Source organism: Helicoverpa armigera, chromosome 11 (genome assembly GCF_030705265.1).
Source record: "Helicoverpa armigera isolate CAAS_96S chromosome 11, ASM3070526v1, whole genome shotgun sequence".
NCBI lineage: Eukaryota > Metazoa > Arthropoda > Insecta > Lepidoptera > Noctuidae > Helicoverpa > Helicoverpa armigera.
Window position 1 is genome coordinate 3427353 of NC_087130.1, and position 25561 is coordinate 3452913.

At 36.9% G+C, this 25561-nt stretch overlaps 1 protein-coding gene across 7 annotated transcripts in view; it reads left to right on the top strand.

Annotated features, from left to right (window-relative positions):
- Nucleotides 1-25561, top strand: part of LOC110371976 (protein N-terminal asparagine amidohydrolase) — a 61208-nt gene that overhangs the window by 25131 nt on the left and 10516 nt on the right. For 3 of the 7 annotated variants that reach the window (XM_064037088.1, XM_064037089.1, XM_064037087.1), the window contains exons 3-4: nt 13854-13905; nt 22812-22862. The gene's annotated coding sequence lies outside the window, so the exon portion shown is untranslated. Of the gene's footprint in view, nt 1-5133; nt 5328-13853; nt 13906-22811; nt 22863-24947; nt 25296-25561 lie in introns of those variants that run through there. The other 4 variants (XM_064037086.1, XM_064037090.1, XM_064037091.1 and 1 more) reach the window with 4 other exon arrangements.

Below are 25561 nucleotides of genomic sequence, written 5' to 3' on the forward strand. Positions count from 1 at the left end.
ATGTGCTGTAAATGTCGCTGAAGCTCAACACTGTGATTTTAGATCGTTAAGGCTTCGTCCTCGTTTCACGAGCCGGTCTATATAGAAAATTCATTCAGTTATAAAAGCTTGGGAATGAAAACGACTTCGTCGAGATGTTTTGCGCAGTGAAAATAACTTTTGCCAGTTGAGAAGAAAATAAATGACTGAAGGGTTTTTGTTTAATTGGAATGGCATTTTGTCTGTGATTGATTGGTAATTTTTTCTGTAAAGACTTGGAACAATCATGATCTTTTTCAATTTCTTCATGGATCAAAGCGGGTCTCTTTCAGCTAATGCGTGATCTCCTTGATACTAAATCGATAATGTAAAACCTCAAATGTCAGTTTATGAAAATTTCACAGTAAATTACAGAAATTTACTGTACTCACACTCAGTTTACTGAATTTACTGTTAACTCATATTATAGAGGTATTACAGAAATATAATATGAGTCTTTAAATAACCTAACCTTTTGAAAAAATCGCTTGACATCTAAGAAGTGCCTGATAGACTGCAAGCATCAATTAAGTTGACATTTAATTTGTCTTCAACCAGTTATTAGTAGTCCAAGGTCTTATAATAAACTCATCTAATTCGCGTTTGAGCTTGTTTTTGTTCTCAAAGTAAATAAGGAAATAATTAATCATGCGACTGGTAATTGTCTGCATTGAAGCTACTATTACTGAGATGCCTAGATAGGGCGTTATTAGTGATTTTATGGTGTACTTAAGTTTGATTTACTCCTTCCTGGCTAGTTTTATCCAATATATCAACGTTTATACATTGTCTCATTATATCGGTGTCATATTGTCTTTGAGTTACGTGATATGTTTACTATCATATGTACAATTTATTTTCTCGTAAATTATACTTAGCTGCCCTACTATCTCGGTCAATTGCTTTCCTAAGTTGCATTACTTATTTATGTCAGTGGACTTACTAGTAACCACAGTTGAATAATCTATAGATGCCTTTTATACATTATGGTCCAGATAAATAATGACACAGAAGAGATGTCTAATTAACGACATACCTCCATACCCATTTATTCAAGAACCAATACAGAACCTTAAAAGCAAAAACTCATTCTATCTTCAAATAGATCCAAGTAAAACCTCATCCAATTGAATTTGCACACGTAAAGCCAAGCTAGCAACAAGTGCATCCTCTAGCCCTAATACCAAGCAGCTTCACTCGATAACTTTCTCATAACCCCGATGGGTGCTGATAAAAACCTATTGGTGTCAGCTACTCAGATTGTGGCGGGCGTACCTGAAAGCGCATGTACACCACCTATCTCACCGACACGGGCCATGGGCTAAGCAAACACTATGCCTGTTTGGTGCAAGTTGGTTCGTTCAAGCGGGAGTGTGTTGGGCTCATGTGTGAGTGTCTAGCTTTTATTTTTTATCGTATTGAGGATTGAACTGATTGATGGAATGGTTTTGGGTTGTTTTCTTTGGTGAACTTTTGCACTTGTCTTTGCCTTTTTACCACATTATATTAGATGAACGTTCTATTTTAAAAAATATACTTTTTTATAGCTGATCTTATCTACAAGGATTCAGTGCTTCTTATACTACTCTTCCCTTCCTTGATATTTACTGTCGAAATATAAATTTGTTATATGTGTGTACATATAACAAATTTATATTTCTATCAATGACTGATGATGGAACACTATCCCTTGTCGTTCCACGCCTTCTGTCGCCGTTTGCGCCGACGTCAACTTACCTTTCACCGTCGAGAGATATTGTCCATGCAGCCGCGATCCCTACGCCTCATTACCATATACTGCGCCCGTGACAGCATCGCAATTAACTATCTGTTTATTGTTGTTGAATTATAAACGGCGTTGCGTGATACTACTTCTGGGTACGGCCGGTCTCTCACTGCGAATGGGCGCGCACGCGCTTTCATTTCAATATATTATGCCGATGTAATTGTGCGCCATATAGACGCAGATGAAGCTGGAAAGTTAAGAAATCCATAATAGTTATGCGATGCTTATCTTTATATCTTCTTGAGAGCCGCCTCGGTGTCAAGCGAACTATCTAATAAAATTGTTTTCGTATTGTATTGGAAAGAGAAATATGGGAAATTGTATGCGCGTGTAAGCTGATTAACTTAATAATAAAGCTATTCCGTTTGATTTATGTCACCGTACTTTAAAATAATTTGTACATGACACCAAACTTGGACATAGATTTCTCAACATCTATTAGTTGTGTTAAGTCTAATTCAATAATAGGAATAGATATTTCACCGCATTAGAATAAAAATGAACATGTATGTAGGGCACGGTGATCATTTTTATTTTGATGTTGAGCGGAGAATAAAATTTAGGTAGTATCAATCAACCGCGCCACGCCTAGCGCTACACTGTATGATTGCACCTGCGCGATGCGTTGGCGCAGCCGGTCATTACCATCTATCTGCGCGTGCGACGTTTACATATAAATAACTATTAATAGCAATAATCACAGTGAAAACGAAATAATTATTAATCGAAGTGAAATCTTTGGCGATAATTTGTACATATCAAAGTGATTTATTGATTGTATAATTTGTGGGTTTGGTAGTCACAAATTGGACGTAAATAATTTTTATTGGTATTTTTACATTTTAAGACGTGATGTAATATTTAGGTATGTGTTCCTGAGATTGGTTTGCATTCATTGGGTTGATTATTGTTGCGGGTAATCTTGCATGAGTAGCTTCTTGTGCACAAAGGAGTATTACGAAAATTGAGGTTCTCATCATTTGCAATACACAAAATTGTTAGAATTACACCAGTGTTATTGTAGCAGTACTCGTTAGTATGTTCTTAAATAAATATTATTTCTCAAATGTCAATATAGTTTACATTGTTTAGGCCGTTATTGTCTCAGGCTTCTTTGGCTGGATTGTGAAACTGCAAGATTTAATGTCTGTATGTACCATTGTTTGGTATTTAAATCACCGGATCAGCTGATTATTTACGTGCAACCTTTCACGATTGTCTATGTGTGATTATAATGTGTGTTTAGAATGTTAGTAATTGTCGTTTATGTTTTAAATAAGGCATGATTTGCATGTGGAGTCAAGGTTGTGTTATATTATTAGAATTATTTTAATATTGATTGTTGCTAAGCATGTTTTTGTTTGTAAGTTTTGGCACATATTTGCATCAGGACAAACTCGTTTGTTGTATGTTTTTTTTTTTATTTATTCTACGTCAGCGTCTTTAATCTTAAAAATTTTGGCTTTGGATTGAGTTCTTAGATACCAGCTAATCGCCACAATTTTCTCCTATTTTAAAGACCCTGTTATGCATTAGCGTGTTTGTTTTAATTAGGACATAATCTGTTATTACAGATTTCCAAATTCTTGTTTTTCAATTTAATCTAGATCTGCTGTATTGATAACTGTACCCATAAAACATTTGAATATGGATACATTCGATACGATTCTTTTATTTATCGCATTTGGCTCTCGAACGACTCTGGGCGATTGCTCAATGCAGCTCGCGATAAGTGCGAGTTTGAGTTATGAGTTAATTAAGCGAGGTACGAACGAGTCCGCAATTATGCGAGTACCAACTTCGCGCCCGTTTACGTGTTAGCAGCTGTTTTAATGACTTTGAAGGTTACAGTTTGAAAAATTGGAGGATGAGGGACTTATTATCCTCCTTATAAAAATTTTTAAAAAGAAAACGGAAATATTTTACTTCTTGCCCCTTTGGTTTTTCCGATATCTTTAATGTCACTTGTTATACAAGTACCTCATTGCTTGTTTACCTCATTTATGTTGCATATTTTTGCCAGTTCTTTTCCATACGAATTCTTTGGACCCGTAAAACCAGTCAATTTGTTAGGGAGCCTGCAAAGGTCTATTCGATTTTTTTTTGACATTATAACGTATTTATGCAGGATACATACAGTACACACAGGTTTGTTGCTACGAGCTCTCCATATGTAGGTATAGATGTTTATGTGCATATAATCTATGTAAAGTTAAATACATGTCAACGTATTCAGCGGTAGTACTGTATGTAGTATGTAGTAATGGTTATCGAGCCCTAAAGGGCGGCACAAAGTTTATAGTGCACAGAAAGCGATTTTACAGCCACCTGCTAAAGGAAACCAATTAAAATAATTCAAAATAGGGTAATTACTGGCTATGGCTACTTTAATTAAGTTTCTGAATTTAGCATTAATTTCTAATATGATTGTATTACTGATTTGTTATATATGAAGTGGGTTGAGGTAAAGGATTATGTGCTTTATAGTGATGATGATAAGGGTTTTGACAGTTGAGCTGTGAACGTTCGCGGTGGTGATAAATCTCGGGCCGGTCTGACGGAAGGGATGCTTGTTATTAAGACGTCAACAAGAATTATAGTTCACCACTGGTTTGCAATTGCGGCCCGATAATGCCAACGCGCTGTTTACACGAGCGATCCTGCGAGTTAAAGAAATCGCGCTTGAAGGTTACTGTAATTATAAGTGGGTTGGTTTGTAGTATCTGTTAGTTTTTATGCCAGCCTTCTTTTGAATTGTGCAATTTTGTTGCGGAACTAAGGCCCTACTATCTTGGATATTCTGCACTTGTTGCTAAGATCCGAACTTCTCGCAAGGTTAAATTCTCATTTGTAAATATTATTGCGTATGAATTTTTGATAACAAGAGATATCCAAAGATGTCTTGGTGCAAAAAACGATTAAATATTTAATTGTCCGTTAATAGTAAGTGTCATGTCCGTCAGTGTAATGACAAAAACGGTATAGATAACAACAGCAATTCAAAGTGGGATGAAATAATATAATCACTATTGGTCTTATCTTAAAGACTTCATCTCTTCTGCCATCAAAGTGTCAGCAACGCTTGACACCGGGCACTTAAAAACGAAACTGTCGAGACTTATATTATTAATGAGTCCTCGGGTGTATTACACTTTCGCCTTCAAATAAACAATTAAAAATTGGTCCGACAATTCGGCTCCATACGTGACAGTGAGGCGTGTTCGTACCAAGTGTTAACATGCGCATATATCATGGTTCGAGTTGATACACCTGCGAAGCCACGCCCACCCCGCCTCGAGTCCCGCACTCCTCGCCGCACCCCGGTCTTTCGCTTCACCATCATCAAGATACCATTCCACGTTGAGACGTCATCGAGTGCGCACGCTTGACGCTTTTATCGCATGTCTCATGTTTTTACGTGCGGTGTTTATGAACTGAGTGCTGTGTGAATAACTTTTTGGTGTTTGCGTTTCAAGTTTTTTCAGCTCTTCCGCCACAGAAGACGTATTTTCCCCGAGAGACTGTAAGTTTTTGTTGCTAGTTAATCTTTATCTTTGTGATTGTGTTTTTTGGTCTATTTTGTTTTTTTTTTGTACTAACGATACTTTTTTTCAAAGAACGTGTAAGTTATCTGTCAAGACGGTCCGATAAATGGTTGTGTGTATTCAGAATAGTCTTTCTTATATGATAAGAGAAACAAATTGTATGGACTTTTTAAAGAATGATAACGATGGTTATGAGGCGTGTTGTGTTTACTGATAGCGTTTTATTATTTTCAAGAAGTTTAATCAACTTGGAGTTCTAAACTTTTTACTTGTTGCTTCATTGTGGGCGGAGCTAGAGCCTTATACGCACGCGCCAAATGCCGCCTTTTCAGATTTCAAAGGAAACTTTCACGCCTCTATTCTTTTTGTACTTGACGCGTCCCGTAGGATCACATTTTTTGTATCATAAGTTGTATACTTTGAGAGTAAAAAAGGTTTAGCAAAAAGTTACATTTACCATTTGTTAGACAGGTTCACGATAATTAATGGATCATAAAGAAACTATAGATAATTAAATTCGATTGTTTACAAGCGTTCCTTTTAAATGGGACAGTCGATGACGAAATTATAGTACATACGACGGTCAAAGTACCTACTCATGTAAGGTTGGTACGAAGGCAATCATTAAGTGTAATATGTTGACGATGTCCCAAAAGATATGTGTGGAAACTATGACAAGTCTACGGCGACGGAATACATCATTGTTTATTATACAATAACACGCCAAAACACATTGAATCCTAGAACCGCTAGAAAACATGTAAATTCCTCTCTTATGAATTCGGAAGCAGACGTTAATGCTAATCAGATAAGTTCGACGGAATTTTTCAATAAAATTTAGCTTTATCGATTTTATATTGACTTGTAAATTAGAAATTGTTGCTCAGAATTTGTTTCTTATGATTTATGTGTTTGAAATGTAGGATGTAGGATTTTATTGGTATTTTTATATTGTGTAAATTATCGTTTATGATAATCAGCTTCTATGAATATGTCACGACGCTCTACATTTTCCCATTTTGAAGATATGATATTATTCTGGTTTATACGCTTATTTAAATAATGCATTTTTGATAAGAATAGCAGGTGTGCTGTAATAATTTACAAATCGGATGAAAACAACGAGTCAACAGTTTGGAGACTCCTAATGAAGAAAAACTAAAATAATTATAGAATTTATTTGCCCTTAAACAAACATAGATGATGTTTAATTAAATATTGCAAAAGTTGTATAAAAGTATTTTACATCAGCGATCGCGAAAAGATTAGCGTGGGTACACCATCTCCTTTTGTCCATAACGCTGCGTAAATCTGTCGTTAGGCGCTACTACAAGTTGTTAATACAAGAGTTTATGAGCATCAATAATAGCCAACTGAATGCTGAGGAGAGGGAATCTCTGTGTAACAGATTTTCGGCTTTCTACTACTAAGCCCAGTTGTAACGAGTGTAGTAAAGCTATCCCAACCCCGATAAGGCTATAAGAAATAGAGATAAATAACAAACCGCACATATAAACAGTGATAAATTGGCTGAGACATCGTCTAGTCACAGCACAGTAACACTTACAACTTGCACTGAAAGGTAAAAGTTGCCGTATATGTCTGCATTGAATAATATAGTATTCATTGAACCGTGTGCTTTTCCGTATAAGGAAGGCAAAAGCATATTTTTTGCATGTACGCCAGAACTAGGCCAAGATGGACGGGTGAGTGGCATCAATTCTGGATTGGTTAGAATTTGTTTTTGGTTTAGCTTGTTTTCCAAAGAAGGTGAGAGTTTTTGTCAAATACTCACTTTACAGAAAAAAGGACCCAAAACTGAACCACATCGTCTCAAAGGACCAGAATTGGTCTTGGTCCTTGTGCAAAACGGAGAAATACACCTTCTTTACTCCTTTACACGAGAAAACGGACTGTTAGCATAACAAAATTGTCATAAGCAAGTTCCATAACCATGAATTGAACTACATTAGTGACGTTTTGTCGTGTGCGATGCGTGGGAGTAGCGTCTGGGTCGGCGCGTGCACTCTATGAGTTTTATGACCGCTAATAGGCAATAATGTGCACCTCTTGACTCGGAACGCGGGGGTTAAGTTATTGGTGCGATGTCAGGCTCTACTGTGACCTTGCTTTGTCATGATTTCTGATATATTTATTGTTTTGATGATACAGAAAAGGGGCAAAGCCTACCTGTCCGCAAAAATTACATCGATGTGTTGCGTGGTGTGCAGTGGATACTTACAAAAAACGTGGGTCTTAAGAACAGTTTTTTTCACAGTCACTGAAAAGTATGAATTGTTTTTGGGGATTTTGAAAATTGAGCCGTAATTAAGTTGACACTCTGAGGTGACTAAATTGAAAAACTTATCCACAGCTTCATTCTAATAAGAACATGGCTTGCAATGTACTTCGCGTGTGGTTTTGCATGTCTTGAAGTCCTTAGCCGTTTTACTAATAGCCCTGACGTGACTTTATACGTTTGGATCTCGAGCGTCGATCTCAGATTCCTTGCCTCACCCGTCTTAATGTGATGCTGATTCTATACTATTTGTTGCCTTTATAGCCTAGGCTTTAGTGTAATATCAAGTGGGTGCCGTTATTTGACTTTGTATGGTATTTGGAGAATGACAGATATGATAGAGACATAAATCAAGAGAAGTTGATCTGCTGGAAGTGGTTTCCATTTTCGTGGTATAGGTTATATACCTACGGGTATATGACGTATGAGTATTGGAACAGGTAACGCGGAAGAGATAGTTATTGTTCTTCGTTATATTGCATCTATTATCAACATTGCTTTCCATGATGCCATCGAAATGTCAAAAAAACGTTACCTTCTCTAAGGATAGAAAACATCTTGTCTGCAAAACCCATAAGCATCATGAATTCTAATGTCTATGTGTTAGCTTTTAATTGCAAGCGAACATAGATCCATACTCATGATTCCATTAATATCAAATGCATTTGATTTATTCAATTTATGAGTCGACTCGACCGACGGGAAGTCTTCAATTGTAATTATTGAGAGCTCCATTCGCACTATTATCAATGTAAAGTTTTGTACGTGTATGAGTAACATCCGGACTGGACCATCTGCCGCATCCACTTATCTCTCATTTGATGTTATTATATCAGATCGTATGAACAATGTCCTGACGTATTTTGCACTGAAAATAAATACAACAAACATTACTGGAAATTCGATTGTACGTTTGATAAAAATGATAACGATAAGCCATTCATTGTTATTCTTAGTTATCATTGTTATGCTAATCAATCTTGTCAGTATTTTCGAATTATGCAAGTGCAATATTTGAGAGACATTTCAGATATTCTGGGGCATATCTATTAAATATGAATGAGAAAGAGTGATTTAGGAAAAGAATAAGACATAAATTAAACAGGTTGAATTTACTATGTGACATAACCAACTAGGCTCATAAGAAACACCAGTAAAAATACTTACGATGATGTCAATTACGGCAATAAACCAAATAAGGAAAACTATCATAAAACTTTATTAATGGCTGTAAAAGCTGTTCTGCAATATTATCATAAACTTACACGTGATGGCTGCAGAAGCTGGCCATTACGTTTAATATTCCATCCTATGTTTTGAAATCCAATTATTCAATAACAGGAACGTTAATTCCAAGTTGTAGTTCTTTACACATGTTTTTTGCTTATGCATTGATTTCAATTCTGAATCTTCAACAAGATTTATATCGATAGCGTCATTCATTCGTCTCCTCTGCTCCACCATCTATCTAGTCTTCCTTTTGAATTATGTAAATGTTATTTACAATATGAGCCCTTTGATTTTATTCGTTCGATCTATGCGTACTGTTACCGAATTTGATTTATCGGTCAGCTATTTACGTATGACGTATCGATGCGGCTCTTTATAAGTCTGAACACCGGCTGACATCAGATGGATGTCTGGACACGGTCTGTTCCTTATTGCTGTCGTTTGTTCTTGAATTTATTGGACACGAAGTAACGGTTGCGTCTGCGCCGGCCCTACGGTGGTCGCCGTCCGACGTGCCCACCTAATATATTGTACGGGGAAATGCCATCCGTGTAAACCTGTTGACTCTCTTTAATGTCATAATTTATATTTCAAATGTATTATAATATTTATTAATGTCGTAATTGAATTTATAACGCTGTACGTTACGCGCACCGTTCAGCTATCTATTGGTTACTTTCACTGTCATCGCAATATTTATTCCACTTGTCGTTGTCCCGTGCAATGTATTCGCTGAGAAATGTTCGTATCGCAGCATCGTCCGTCATGGTATTAAAATATTTATCGCCGTTATATCAGTTTGTTTGCTTTAAGTCAAATGTTTCTGTTGCCAAATATCATGTAGGTATCAGGTTAGATGACAAATAATCTGGCAACGTTTTCTTTATTCGCGGAATACATCAATGCCGGTGGTCGTGTTATTTACCACATTTATTGCGTTGGTATCTTGACAAGATAATAAAATTGTTTCTTTTTCGTGAGTTCCCATGTTATGCCTTACCATAATGAATGCAAAAAAGTAAGGCACCATACGTATGTTCTCTCGGAATTGTTGCTGTCGTGTTTTAATACTTATATCATTGCGAGCATAAACACTTAGAACGGACCTAGTATATTGTACCATTCGCCTCACGAAGGCGATAAAGCAATGAACGTGCACTAACTAGCGGTGGCGGTGTTATTTATGACGACCGATACCATCGGCACGGACTTGTCAATCACGTGGATACGTACCAGACATCAAAATTATACTTGACCACTTTGTAGTGCACAGAACTATGGCACTTATAGAGGAAAGAATAAAGAGCAGGAACAGTAATAGGAGCAAAACGCTCGGAAAGTCTGGTGCGCCGCGTGTTGGCTGATCGGCCACGGCCATCCATCATTCATGAGCGCGAGCGCGTAACGAGCCTTTATTCGAGTTCACCGTGGATGCGCCTGCGACTCTCTTACACCCTCCTGCTTCGTCACACGGACTTTCACGTGGTTTTTTATTTAATGTACAACAAGTATAACGCTTTTAAATGTACAATATGATCTATGTCAGATGAACGTCTCTGACCCCAGTATATTCACGTTCTTCTTTCATATTCATATTCCTCCTGACGGATACCATCTATTCATGTTTGAGTTATTGTAGTTGCATTGTTATTCCTCTTTTCACGAGTATCATTGAAGAAAATACCTTGAAAGCCCCGTTGAAACGACTATCAGATAGTCGGAGTTCGCATATTTGAATAACTAATGTGGCCGGCTCCCCACGTACAGAAGTGATGTTGGTAAAAGGCTGTGAGGGTACCCTAACGATGGTAAGATTGTATCGCAGCAGTGACGTTTCAATACAACATGGATCAATCGACGTAGAGAAGTATCGGCCGATCAATCGGTCCTCTCCTTCAATGCGTTATCGGAGAATCACGCCACCCACTCTCGCGTTCTTAGTTGGGCACGTGCGTCGCTTGTTATATCGCTAAATGTTCCGATTGTCGCTGCAACGTCGATTAAATGCTGAAAACTGAATAGAATGTCGTTGAATGCATTAAAACATATGGTCCCTACATTACGCACATAAGGACGATGCCCTCGCCCTATAACCATTTAAGCAAACCTCTTCTGACATTTCTCTACCAATTACGAAAACTTTAACCACTTTAGTATTCGCTTCTTGTGGATTTTGCTATTTAATTCAGAAAATTTAGAATTTCGCGGAAATGTGAGGTGCACTTCGTGAGTCCCCAAGATATGATCATATACACTTCACGAAACAAGCCAGCTATTTCTTGAATTTTCATTTCAGTTCCCTCAAGCTTTTGAGTTCCATCGAGAAATTATTTTTACTTTTTGAAACACATAATTACAAGAATTGTTTCATTAATAAATGCTTCGTCAAGGGTTCCATCAAGCTCATCGGTTTTCTTGTCTCGTTCATGATACGCTATCAAATTAAGCGTTAAATGACATCACGAGTGCCTGCTATGAATTCACAACTGAATGCGTTCGTTAATAAACATTTTTTATTTATATTTCAATGTTGCGGCGTTGTCATGCTGAGGAATGTCTTTAGAGCCGGCGCTTTGTGAGATACGAAAGTACCCCATTGTCCGTTGTTTCCGATTTTAGTTTATCATCGTCGCGTGTCGAGCGAGATGTTATAATAGTCGTTGAATTTGTTCGCCGGTTACGTCGCTGGTAATAACAGTTTGTTTCGTTTCAATTGTTTTATATTTAGGAGCGTTGTATTTGAAACATAGCCTCATAAGGAAACTTCCCGTAATCAGTTCGTTAAACTTACAGGGCCTTACTACAAAAACTTTAAACCCTGTTTTACACTTGTCTAATAAAATTTTGGCTGCAAAATGAACCATATGTCAACGTCATAATTTGTCATTTTTTTAGACAAGGCATAAACTGACGTTTAAAAGTTTTTGTGGTAAGACGGAAAACGTTTTGGCAGGTATGCTCGAACGAAATAAATGATGTTGAATCCAACTTATCTGTGTATGTAACAGTGTGATGTAACGTTTATGGGCAGTGTAATCTCAGTGTTTTATGTCCATGCGGACGCCACTGACGAATGATTAATGACTTGGGCAACGGCGATAGTGAGACGAGCGCCACGGCCGACGCGCCCACTGACAATATTGTCTCATTTATTGCTAATGATCTATTGAATATCTTCTGTACACTAGCTACATTACTTTTTTAATATTCACTTACATAATAATTTACTTTCTAATGTAAATGTACTTACCGTTTGTAATTAACATAAACAAAGTTTTGTCGAATCGCTGGAATTTTAGCGAGCGAAAAATTTTCTGTTGGACGTAGGTATTGGCACAATTCTTCTAAAATACAGCACATTATGTCGATGGTCTCATACTTTCCATAAACACATGTTGCGTATCCAGCGCAACGTGTAATTTTACAAAAGCGTTGTTATAATGCCTCACGAAATTGCTGTGATTTGTTTTTGAACTTTCTGAGCCATCGATACCATACAGAGCCGCGATTGCTCGCAATTACAAAATAATCCGTGTTGATTCTACAAAATATCATTGTTCTTGCAATGTAGAACACTATGCGCATTTTGTACTAAAACTTTCACTGGACAATTTTGTTAATTATAGAAGTGACACAAAAAAGTGATTCTAAATCATAATATTCTCGAAGTTTTGTTCCGCTAGAATAAGTAATATGACACAAATCTTAAATTCTCGGTCACTTGTGAAACAAATAAAATGTATTAGCTCACAATAATAGAATCATTATTATGTTAGACATACTAAGATTCGGTCTCATTAAATAAATACGCATAGCTTCGCTGGCGTCGTCGCAGTCTTTCCGTCACCGCGTGTTTTTTTGTTTCGCTTCTCAGAACCAAGATAACGCGTTTGGACCATTCTGACTGTGTCGTGTTTTTATAATAATCCCAGTCACCTAAATTTTAAAGATTTCTAAATAATTTATGTGTAACAGAAAGTTGATAAGCTTTGGTTTCGTATGGCGCTACGTTCAGTGATTAACGATGTTGTTCAACAAGTCCGTTTTTACATTCGTCCTTATCTTTAAAAGATTAAACATCTTCATTTTCAAGTTCAGTATCGTCGTTTGTTTTAAGTGTTATGTAGTCTGTTCGTGTCATCATCAATGCACCGGTTTCATCATTAGCTTCATTAATAACATTGTCTGCATAAAACGATGCACTATTTCTCTAACCTTGGTCAGGAATTAATTTCATGTTAGTCTCGGTGGTTGCTGGCTCTCCGTAATTATCGTTGCATCGATTCTGTGCGCCCGTAATGAAGATATCGCCCCATCTTCTCCGTAGCAATTATGAAATGTACAATTTGTTGGAGAGTATGCTAAGCGCTATTTTAGTTTTACATAGAGTACGCTTTCTTTGTTTTCTAAAGAAATTGGTTTATCGAACTTTCATACTTCGCAGTTTAATTTCGCAAACAATAAAAGATGAGGGGTTATTAAAGATAGTTTCAAGGTACGGATTCCGCGGTAGGCCGTTCACCAGCAAAATGTCGGACGTGCATAAATAATCGGACGTAATCATTTTTTATCAGAACGACACACCATTTAAGCGTTTCTTGCTCTCAACGTTTATCGGAGCATTATTGTAACTTTATTAAAACGTTTATGTAACTTGTACGAGTTTTATTGCGCTATTTAGATGTTCTCGCTCTATTATTTTGTGTGTATGAGTTGGTCTGTAATTGTCCGTGCCAACTTTAATTATATCAATTATCTTCTTAAACGTATGGTTAAACGTTTTTGTTATTCGTCTTCGGGAGATTACATATCATTTAATTGTTTTATAACACCTGAAAGTTACAGCATGTTTATTTTTGTATTGGTAGTATCATCAAACTCAGAGTTCCTACCAACATTTCTAATTCGTTATTTCTAGATCCTTTTCTAAAGTTTTATGTTATCAATACTTAATAAATATTTGTTTTTGTTACAGAAACCTTATCCTCCACGTGCATGAGTGCCTACGAGACAAGCGTGATATAAATGTAAGCACTTTAATTATTATGTCTGCAATTAAATTTAATATTACTCAACGTGTATCGCATGTCTGATGCTGTAAAATTTATATTATAAACTGTGCACTAAACTGGCAATTTAAAATTTGTTAAAGCCATATTCCGGACAGGTTATCCTACGAAATACGTTTACATTAATGATTGTACTTATTTGGTGGATGTTTTCCCCCCTAATGGAGTAAAACTTGATAATACAGCATTGGCTTTAATAAATACTTTGGTTTATAGGCTGTAAACATTGCTAATGCTAGTACATACTAGCTAGTAATGCTGTTTACGATTCTTCCTATAAGTATTTAAATGTGTTCATAAAAATATGTTTTAATATTTAAGTAAGATCGGTGTCAACTTCGTACGTTATCTCGTAACATAGAAAGAGTCCCACAAGGAAGGATATTCAGCCCATGTTTTTTTTTTGTCTTAAAAAAAAAGAAACTATTTTTAAACCTTTTCGGTATTTTCTGATTTGTGGTAGGGGTAGTGATGTTTTTGTAAAGTAGCATCTAAACACAGATGATATCAACACAGTTGCAATTTAACGACTAAAAACGACATACCACGACAAATGTTACGTAATTCAGGCTCATTACGAACCTAATAAACACTACTTGTTACTTACAACAGAAAATTTCGCAATAAATAATGAGACGTTTGTAATAGTAATATCTAAACCGCATTCTGATCTCGATCTCATCTGATACGTTTATCTAGATCGGTTTGTCACGTTCTCCTTATAGGGTTTTGCCGCTGTGCGACAGAGACGGATGTTTATTTTCCTGGTTCATTTAGACTTGTAATTATTGCGGGCTAATGAGCGACTAGACTTCTTGGAAGGGCAATTTGCTGAGGATTAAAGCAGGTTGTGAAATGAGTTTTCTTGAAGCGTCTTTAACGCATGACGGTTGACGCGCGACCAAACCTTTTTCTTCGCCTGTTTTTTGCTATTGTACGTTATGGATACTACAGTTAGCATTTTTTATGACGCCCGACCGTGGCTAGATTTTTTATTACCTCATCGTTTGTAATAGTTTTGGGATTTTTTATAGACGTTTGAGTTTCTTCTTCTTCCTGCCCTGTTCTCAATTTTATTTGGGGACGGCACAATATGTCTTTCGCTCACTTCCTTCTTATTGAGTTTATTGTAATCGACATCTGGGTTGATAATTTTGTATTTTATTAGCTTTAAAAATTCAGCGTAACAATTAGAGACGATCATGTAAGGCTTTCTCTTGACGTTTTATCATTAGCATCTAGCGTTGATGCAGTGTTTCAGCGCTGATTCTCTACGGCGGTAACGCCTTCGTCTGGTTCGATGCGGTGCGTGTGCGCAATTATCCACGCGTTTAGATGCATCGCACTACATGCGTCGACCGTGGCCGAAACAACTTTTTGTTTAATAGCCGCTGTTTTAATTGTAATTTCTTTTTTCTTCACTTGTTTTTTTTATTTAAGATTAATAACTGAAGGTAGGTTCTTTAATAGTAGTTTAAATGTTAAGTATTTTGCTTTTGTTGTTACGTGGATTATGTGTTTTGATAGAGTTTAAATTCAAATAAAATATATGTATTTGTATTAGTTGATTTATGGTCAAGAGTGTTAAGCAAGTTTTATTTGACTTGATGAGATTTATGGTCTGTCTAAAAATCTAACGTTGACTGCTGTTCCATAAAGACGTTTGAACTGCAAAACAGCCTATTAAAGTACATTTACAATTTGGCATCTACAAAAACCCTTAAATTATAACCGTACCCAAGCTGGTAAGTTCGCTCCCCTTTCTAAATCGGTTCCTTATTTCAAACATTATTCCATTTGCTCATACTAGTAAAGGATTTGTTTACATGTTATTGGCTAGCGACTGGCGTAGTATCGGACACAGCATCTAGTAGGTAGCTTGTAAGTAACGGGTGCTTTCCCACGCGTGCGCAGGACATGTAGATCGTTTGGTGACGATGAGCTGAACATTGAACAACCAAAGGATTTATCTTACGTGGTTCCTTTCAGCTTCTAGGTTTGTTTGGGATTTAAAAGCGTTTCTTAGTTGGCTTAAAGATTTATTGTGGACAGGATGAAGTTAGTTTCAGTTCATTGCTTTAATTGGTTAAAGTTTTTTTGTCAGATCTTTGAAAACTGCACCAGAACTGTCTATGAATTAACAATATATCGTGTAATTTAATCTGAACCATTTTATTATGAGGCTTATTTCCTCACGAGCCCCTTGTCATCACGACCCTGCGTGTTGCAATCTTCATAAATAACTAGTTTATGTGAATCTATTTGTGATTCCAACGTCTAGACAGATATACATGTCCAATATGAAATTCTATTTATGCGAATCACATTAAGCTTTCACCGTTTCTAACATGTTCCGTGTTCTCTATTGCAGATTGAATGAAAATTGAATTTAAATACACTTTGTTACTAACGTTGACTGTTAACCCTGGCTCAACTAGCATGTCAGTTGCTGTCTCGCAGACCCTTTCTTTTGTTTTTAGTTTTGTTTCAGCTTGAGTAGCTTTTGTATTGTTAGAATTGTTCTTGTCGTGTATGATAGGTGCAGTTTTGAAGCGCGTTCTAAGGGTTTACTCACATTGAGGGGAAATTCGTTTTCCAATTGTACAAGCAGGTTGTGTTTGAAATATTGTACAAGCTGGTCCCTAATGGCGAATATGTTGAGTTATGGAACCTACTTTATGATTAAGTTTGTAATTATATCTTAGGGTTTAACGTAAATCATAATTACAAAGTAACTATTTAGATACTTTATGAATTCATGATTACATACATAGGTAGTAATTATTGCTCCAATAAAGCGTTCCACGAACTATTAAAATGTATGTTAGGTAAATATTCTTGTGTCGACCTAGTTATCAACAAATGCACACGGCCCATGAAGTATTTTATTGTTCTAACTTATTGAAAGCGATGGAGATGTTCTGTCATGTTATCTCTCTCGGTACTTATCAAGTTTTTAATAGGAAAGATAACAGATACTTGTTGTGTGTATTTATTTATTGTCCATTGTCTATTCCCTTGTTGATTGAGAAGTTACAGTTACTTTGTTGTGAAGCGACGTGTCGTGTCGGTTGCATGACATTATGGCAGGTTCATGACATTTATCTGTTCGAGGATATTAATCTGCCGACTGCCCTTTTGTGTTCACATCAACTGCAACACAAATCCCTATTAGATATCGACAAGGTGTATCGCGGTTAACCATGTAATCTACAATAAGATCATGTCGAAAACGCCAACAAATGTTACAATCATTTATTTTTATCTCAAAATATATTTACGTTCGCAACATTCAGTTGCCATTTCATAATCAAACCGCCATATTTACCGCGACATTTGAGGAGCATATTAAGAGGACGAATTGGAATTTTTGGCGCCAAGGATGTCAATTTTTCTCAGTAAATACAAAACGGATCAAAATACAACTTGGTTACCTGAAAGTTCATGATATAAGCCTTATTTTGTTAGTTGTAGAAACATGATTAGGTAACTTTTATAACAGAGAAAAATATATCAAACATACCTCTTTTTAAAAAGAGATTCACATATTATGGGCAAACGGGACCGATTTAAGCCTCTTAACTTTTTTAGTAGTTGAGTATATACATACTCTTTAAAATGGTAGTAGGAATTTTTATTAAATTATCATTTCTAAATATTAAAATTACAAAACCATTTTGTCGCTTACGACTTTTAGTTATAAGCTAGCGCGCGTATTGTTATCCTCGCCCCGCTCAGACGCTCCGACCCCTTTTGGCGCCTTAGATGCGCGTGCCGGTTATGGAATTATTGTTGACCACTTCCTCGCCTTAAACCAATTCTCGGAACTTGATCACCATACCGAAGCGAAACGGAATAATCAATGGAATTTCGGAAGCTGGCACCAATCGAACTGAGATATTAGTTTTTATTCGATCTCTTGCTCATAGGCGTGAAAGAATTTATGTAAATGATCAATCATCTGTTTGTAATGATCATTCTTTACTATTCGATGGCCGTTTCTCGTTGATACAAGATTATGATTCAATTTGTTTGTTAATGAAGATCTTTTAACATCGCTGTTGGGGTATTTTGATGGACCATAAAGAATATCATTTAGTTGCGTCACTAAGCAAATGATTACGGGATATTAACTCGGAGCTCCTCTACGGGAGCTCTCGTATATTGTATTTAATAACATGTTTTTTACTATCCTACCAATGACGAAACTGATCCTATTTCCCAGTATTTTATATGATAGCAAATAACATTATTTATTCAAAATATTGCTCATGAAGTTGACATTGCAGATTTGTCGTGTTTCTGGAACTGTGACGCATTTGATAACATGCCTCGCCTCATTTCTGATACCACACCGTGTGTGATTTGTGGCTATGGCTATCAGTACCATATCATAACCATATTAAGGCGAACATTTCACTCATTCATCAATTATCTTGCCTTTTAATCATCTATGTGTTTTCTCTAAAAACACCTTAGTAAGCTCAATAGTTGTGATAGATATTAGGTTAGTATGTAAGTTTTGGCACGGTCGCACGCGCATAGTTGGCGTGACGACGCGCATTGGCGCCCGGAGTCGGTCCGCCCGCGCAGCCGCGACTCATTAGCTCGCTGATTTACGCCAATTTTACACTCGATCGCCTCCATTATTGGGTGCTATATTTGTTTTACTGCTAACGGTTACTGAGCATTATTATTCATTAAACAACGGCACATTGTCTACTAACATATCATTTGCAATTACAGTCACATGTTCAACCAATTAATTATAAACTTCAAAATATGCGCAACAGCAATTAAAGGTAAACCTTACTAACGCTATCAGATATCTACCAGTTCATACATATTGATCACGTCAATATTTCTTTACTGCAAAATAAACAATTTTCTAAACCAATTTGCATATTTCTTCCACATCGTAACTTAGATCTCGTCTTGTCGTTATAAATCTAGAAACTCAACCGATTATCGGCCTTAACGTGTGACTAGTAAGAGATAGTGACGTGTCAATTTATACGCGATGAAAAATATTAATTATAGGGTAGGCAGCAATCGCGTGTGCCGATGTCAACCGATAGCTGAGACTCTGAGACTTCCTGTAGTTGTGAGTCATTGGTTGCAATCACGCGAATCTGCAGATACGATGGCCGACCGCTGATAACGGCTATGCAGATATGGTGTGGCAAACTATGAGATTGTTTGATTTCCAATGCGGTGTTATTACGTAAACTCAGATAATCTTCTGGAGAAACCGTTGGTGTAGGGCGCCGCCGAACGCGCTAGGGATTGCTTTACGTAACTTAGAAATCGGGAGTGCGGTACAGTTAATTGAAATGTCGGAATGATCTCATAATCAAATTATAAATTAATATGACGTGCCATCTCTCTGGATGTTTAAATTCTCAGAATATGTGCATTCCTATTCCACCCACTAGAAGCTACATCGTCCACTTCAAATGTTATGTTTCTATTCAATTAATTTTAATATCATTGGAGATGGTAGCGATGTAATATTCATCTTTTACTGCACATAATTTAGTTGTTTTTACTGTGATTAAATTCCAATTCATTTTCAGTACAATCTCATCAATCTTTTCATAAGTTTTTTTTTATTATACAGGGAGTTATTAATACAAGACAACCTCAGGTATTCCGTGAAAATGAACGCATAAAATTAGTTTAATTTACTTTTTTGCGGCATTAATTGATTGTCACAAAAATGAATTGACTATTGTAACAATTGTGCGAAAAGATTATTCAACTAGAGACTGTGAAATACTGGAATCGATGTCGCCAAGACGCATCTGTGACCACCAATAATAAAATAGAATGTCTTTGAGATTATGATCAACTGAAACTGCTATTTCTCAATACATCCCGCCTTGCATTGTGCGTTTCACAACCATTGATTGTGCCAATATCTTGTACGTATGCTTGCATTTTAAGACTAAGATATGCAGTGATTACGATGGAATTTTTAATTAAGGACTTTTGTAATTAATTTAACTCTGTTATTTGGGCGAAGTTGTTAACTTCGCCTCCGTAAGGGTATTTAGGCTATGTTAATCTTCATAAGAGCGCGTATTTTCTTTGTAGAGTTGACATAATTCAACATTTTATTCATCAATATACTCTTTGTTGCCTCTAACAAAAAAAAGGATATTGCAATTGTCATGTCAAACTTCGTGTGTTTTAATGAAATCTAATCAAACCGAGAAAATGGCGTCCCACGTTTGAGGGCACCGTAAAATTATTTTAGTGACACTGTTACTGCCAAAATCTATTGTCATTTTAATTATTACGTGAGTGCCTATAAAACAGGCTTGTGATAGCCAACATAAAAGCTCGATGTTGCAAACGAGATTTCAACACACAGACAAACTAGTAAACATCGCGACGACACTCATCAGACACAGTTAACTTTCCTCGAGTTTCCACAATTAGCGCAATTTGCGTTAATGCGCCCGCGCCGGCGACGTTAGATAAACTCTTGCGCAGATCCGATCAGAACTATACAGCGTGCGACCGTTATAAGTGGGATGAAATTTTGATCAAACTAAATGATAACAATGATATTTATAAGTCTAACTCTTAACATTAACTAAAACTAGCTAAAGACTAAAATATCGGAAAAAGTTTTACCATAAATTAGCATTGGGAAATAAATTAACGGATACGATTGATGCGTACATTAAACAGACCTATTATTTACTTGTGTTATTTTCCTTCTATTTGTGTAAAAGTTCTAAACGGCACTGAATTGATTATCTTGTATGCAAATTAAGTGCTTATTTCTACGTAACGCTAAATAAAATATGAGGAGATAGCATGCTTTTGACAGATGATGTAACATTGTTAAAACATTACTCATCTTCGGCCAGTCACTTTGAGTTATCGCAATTATAATTATGAATCAATTTAAGTTTTTTGTGTTAATGTCTGTAAATAAAATTATGTGTCACTCGTGAATAGGATATTATTAGATTGCTTTTTTGTGCAATCACACTTAGTTTGTTGATTAATTTAATATCATTGTCTGAACATACTTTGTTTCTCCAAAATAAGGTTAATGTTACAATAAAACAACGTCCTATAGACGATTTAACACGATACACGGCGCCCATGGCGGTCCGGTACCGGTTTACATTCGAAACTTAAATCTAATTCCAGCTCAATATTATTCTAATTATAACTTTTATACTTACGACTTGCAATAAGCTGTGGAAAGTAACACTGATTACAAAATCTTGTACTAGGAAGATTCTATGAAGTTGAAAATCCAGTATTTTGCCGCTAGAAATGGAGATTGAATAAGGAACTTGTTTGTCATCGATGTAGTTTTGTGACAATGTGAATTTGATGAAAAGCTAGAGTCAAATCTGGACCAAATATTTTTTGAAACTCATGGGAACAGTTCCTTCTTGTGATGTGGGTATACGTAAGCCAGAATAGTACCTAGGTTATTGAATTTGTTTTGGTTATACCATAATTTCCCCGTTTTCGTCTTAATTTAAATATGTATATCCCACTAATGTCGTGAAGTGATGAATCTGATTCATTGATCATTTTTGAATGTGTACGTTGAACTATCGCTCATTATTTGTGATAGGCACACGCTGTTCGTTTTCTTTATCGACGGCTAGAGCAGTATTGACACATTCATATACAAGTTTACTTTCTCTCCAAGCAGATATTTCTGATTTTGTTGTTTTATTATTTATTAAGCTTATTCCCACGTTAATATCCGTTGACGTCATTTGTGATAAATGTTTGGCACTAGATTTTCATTTAGCGCCTTGCCGCTATTATATTTCACTGTTTGACGTTATAAATAGTTGGAACGTTCATTATTGACGTATGGATTTCAAACAATGTTAAATATTTTATAGTGGTTAAGAAGAATAATCTATGTTATTAAAACTTTAATTTATTTCACCAATAAATAATACCGCTGCAGAGTATCACCATTTAATCAAATGTTGATGAGTAATAGAACGTTAGCATATTTTTAATAAACAACCCGATCATTGATTACTTAAAGTCCATTGGAATTGCAAACGACGAAGGAACGACCAATTTATTTACGCATCCACATTATGAATGCTTCGAGGTACCTATCTAATTAAAATTTATGCGCGTACATTAAGTTCTTCACTTATCTACAGTCCCCGCGTCTTGTTTATGCTGCCAGTATAGGTATTTTAGAATCCAATCGCAATGACATGAACACTAATCTTAGTTTCATTTATTTCTCAGTTTGTAGTTGTATGCTAGAACTCTGAAACCGGACTCGTGTTAATGCATAGGTACTTTCCAACCCTTCCATGAACGCGGTTAAATCTTTTATCGCTACCAAATCGTCTGTCGTAAATCTCAAGTCTCGGCCCATTGTTGCCGTACACGGTACTTATATGGGAGCGACCAAAATAAATCACGAACAAAACCATATCGGCGCGATCGTAGACTATCTCGGTCGGATCGACCGCGGGGGACTACATCGAGATACGGAGATATTACGCTATTGAATTAGCATTACCGCTGTTCTCGATATTGTTGTCCGCGGCCAGAGGCATGCCTCATAATTCAGTGTCGCATTATTTTAATTTTCGTCGTGCGTCGCGCTATCCGACGACGGCTTGCGGAATCGTGCGAGATCACTCCTCCTGATAGTACTAGACGCATACTCCTTCTCACATCTCCGTCCACTGCCGGATTGCGTGGCACCTGTGGCACGTGTGGACGGCATTTCCCCATGCTCCCGCGTGCTTCTAAACTCGCCTGCCTATAAGGAGATCTCCATAAAAGATTACCAGTACGCGCCTTCATTATATTCGCATCAATAAATGCCATTGTTTTTGTTACAGGTGGCTCAGCGACCTGAATGATCTTTACATCGACAGCTCCACCTATTAAACGTAAGTCAACAATATAATTAATTTTTGCAAGAAATATTCCACTGTCAAGCATTGTTTGTTTCCTTTTGGGGTCATCGTTTTCTTTACTCAAGTTTTTATGTGTATTTATTTATGACATTCGCCGGAACCTATAAATTATTTATCTAAAATTTTAATTACTCTAATATGAATGTATTGTTGATAACATATCATCCAAAATTAATAAAACATTGGCCTGAATTCAGGCAGTTCATTATACGGCACGTTCCATTTGCTCGTAATAAACTTTCAGATATAATCATGAATATTAAAGATAGAATTCATATTTTGTCAGTAATCATTTTCCCGTCGAGTGTATCATTATTGATTGAATGATAAATCCATCGATGCTTCTGACAAATAAAACCATTATTCAATTACGATCACGTCGCACGGCTGATACGATTGTCACTTGACCGGAGCGGACCCGGGGAATCAAATCAAACGTTAACCTCAATAATGGTATCGGTGATCTATCGGCTGTGGTTTGGACCAATATTGGAGATATTGAATAATAATTGGTGCACACGAGGCGAGCAGGGCGGGCGTCACGATGGAGATGCTATCTGTCGAGCGTGCCGCATCCATCAGCTCTCGATGTGCACTATCTGTGCCGGTATCGCGCGCCAACGATAACCATTGTCTTACCGGACGATTATATCGGCGAAATTTGTGCTCGCCTCCGATCGACCGTTTGTCTTTTGCCGCAAATGAGCCGGATAATGGAGGACGCCGCATAAAAGGTGCGCGTTTGTGCTAAACTTTTGCTTAGTCATTAATATGCCGTGGGAACAGAAAGTGTTCGATACGAGACATCTAATTTTCGTTGCTCAATACAACCTGTGTTGAATAGGTCTTGCATTCACAATAATTTTGATGAGATTACGATACTTTTAAATCTGTCTGTTATCTTTACTGTTTAATCATATTCCGTGCAGTAAAAGCTTTCAAAACTGATCTGGGATAACGTAAAATTTATTCATATTTTAAATTAAATTCCATTGCAAAATTGAGCTTTGAACTTTTCGCCTCGAAATACGCTTAATTGGCCTAAATGCAATACTTCATTTCCAGAACAGCAGTTCTGTGTGCACATTAAATCGGTCGACTCATGCGCAGTTGACAGCGGACAAGGTGCACGCGTTTAAGCGCAGTGCTCCCGTTCGGCCGCGACCACTTAATAGCATTAGTGTCATTGTCTCGCGGTCATTAATAAGACGCTGGACAGTTCTATTGGCCAGCACGCCATAACGGGCCTTACCGTGTAGTGGCCCCGTGTCACGAATTTGTATCCTAATGGCCTTAGGGGGAGTTACGATCGCAGACTCCAATGTTCCCGGATATCGGGATAGTACGCGTCGACCCACCTACGGACAATGGTGTATGGTTTCAGTCTGCATTTTATTAGCTATCGCACATTTAATTTCTAGTTCGATTTTATCTGAATCGGCTATGAAAGTCTGTGTTTCTGTGACCTCTGTAAAGTTAGCAGCTACGGTAGACGCAGGTCTACATTGTTTAGCAACAAAATGAGACTCGCTAGTTATGTGTACTGTCCGAAATATTGTGCCGTTCACAAACAATATACCTCGTCTGGGAGACAATGTTCACTTAATTACTGTTGTGTTTTTTCACGGGCCGTACCTACATTGTTTTAAAATTTAATGATGTTCAACTACAGATTAGCTCTTCATTACCTCTGACACAGATTCATTTTATCGTCATCGCCGACAATTGTTAAATCGCAGCTTCAATTTTAAAGGACAGCTGTAAATCCATTTAACTGGTGTGGACTGTTGCACGCGTCCGTTCATCAATTAAGTCCAATTAGCCCGGCGAGTAGCCACAGCCTCTTTGATACACCGACGACGGATTAACTACCGACTTCTGAATTACTCCGATTTGTCGATAACATCCACTCGTTACTATTAACAAATCAAGACTTGTTTATTTATAGCCGAGCCCGATAAGCCATCACTTTCCAGGAAGCCGAGATTATGAACAATTAATTATCTCTGTAAGCAACATTGGCTACTTCTCGCGCTTGTTATTACGCGTCGTCGTGATAAACGCCGATGGTATATTTCTTAATTGCCCGTTGCATGATATGGACACTATCGGAGCACTATTTCCAACATAATAAGCATTATCATAACAATAACAAGCTAGTAACTCGCGGCATTCGATGTGCTCATGACGGGAATACGATAACCCGACAAACCGTCTCAGTCGGATTTTGTGCAAGAAGCAGTACACAACACTTGTGTGTCGCCATTACTACTGGAATATTTATTCAAATTGAAAGTTAAGGCGAGTTTCAGTTGGACGTTTCATGTGATTACCGTACGGAGTTTGCAATGTGTTAGTGACTGTGCGTTTTTGAATTCTGTGACTGAATTAGTCCGCGGGAATAATGTGAGTTGGTTTCTCCTACTTTTAATTAAGCTATCATCTAATGCTACAAGTCAACAATGATCCGCCTGCATCTCTTTCGTGTTAGATCAATAGATATTTCGAAATCTCTGTCCGTGATTGATGGCGCGAGTAATTTATTTTTGAAATGTATAATTAGGCTATTGTTGCCATTGAGCGTTCAATAGTAAGTTTACTGAAGTTAAATTATAAGATATGGATTTCTTCGTGGTTGAATGAGGTTTTTTTCACGTTTGACTGAATGGGTC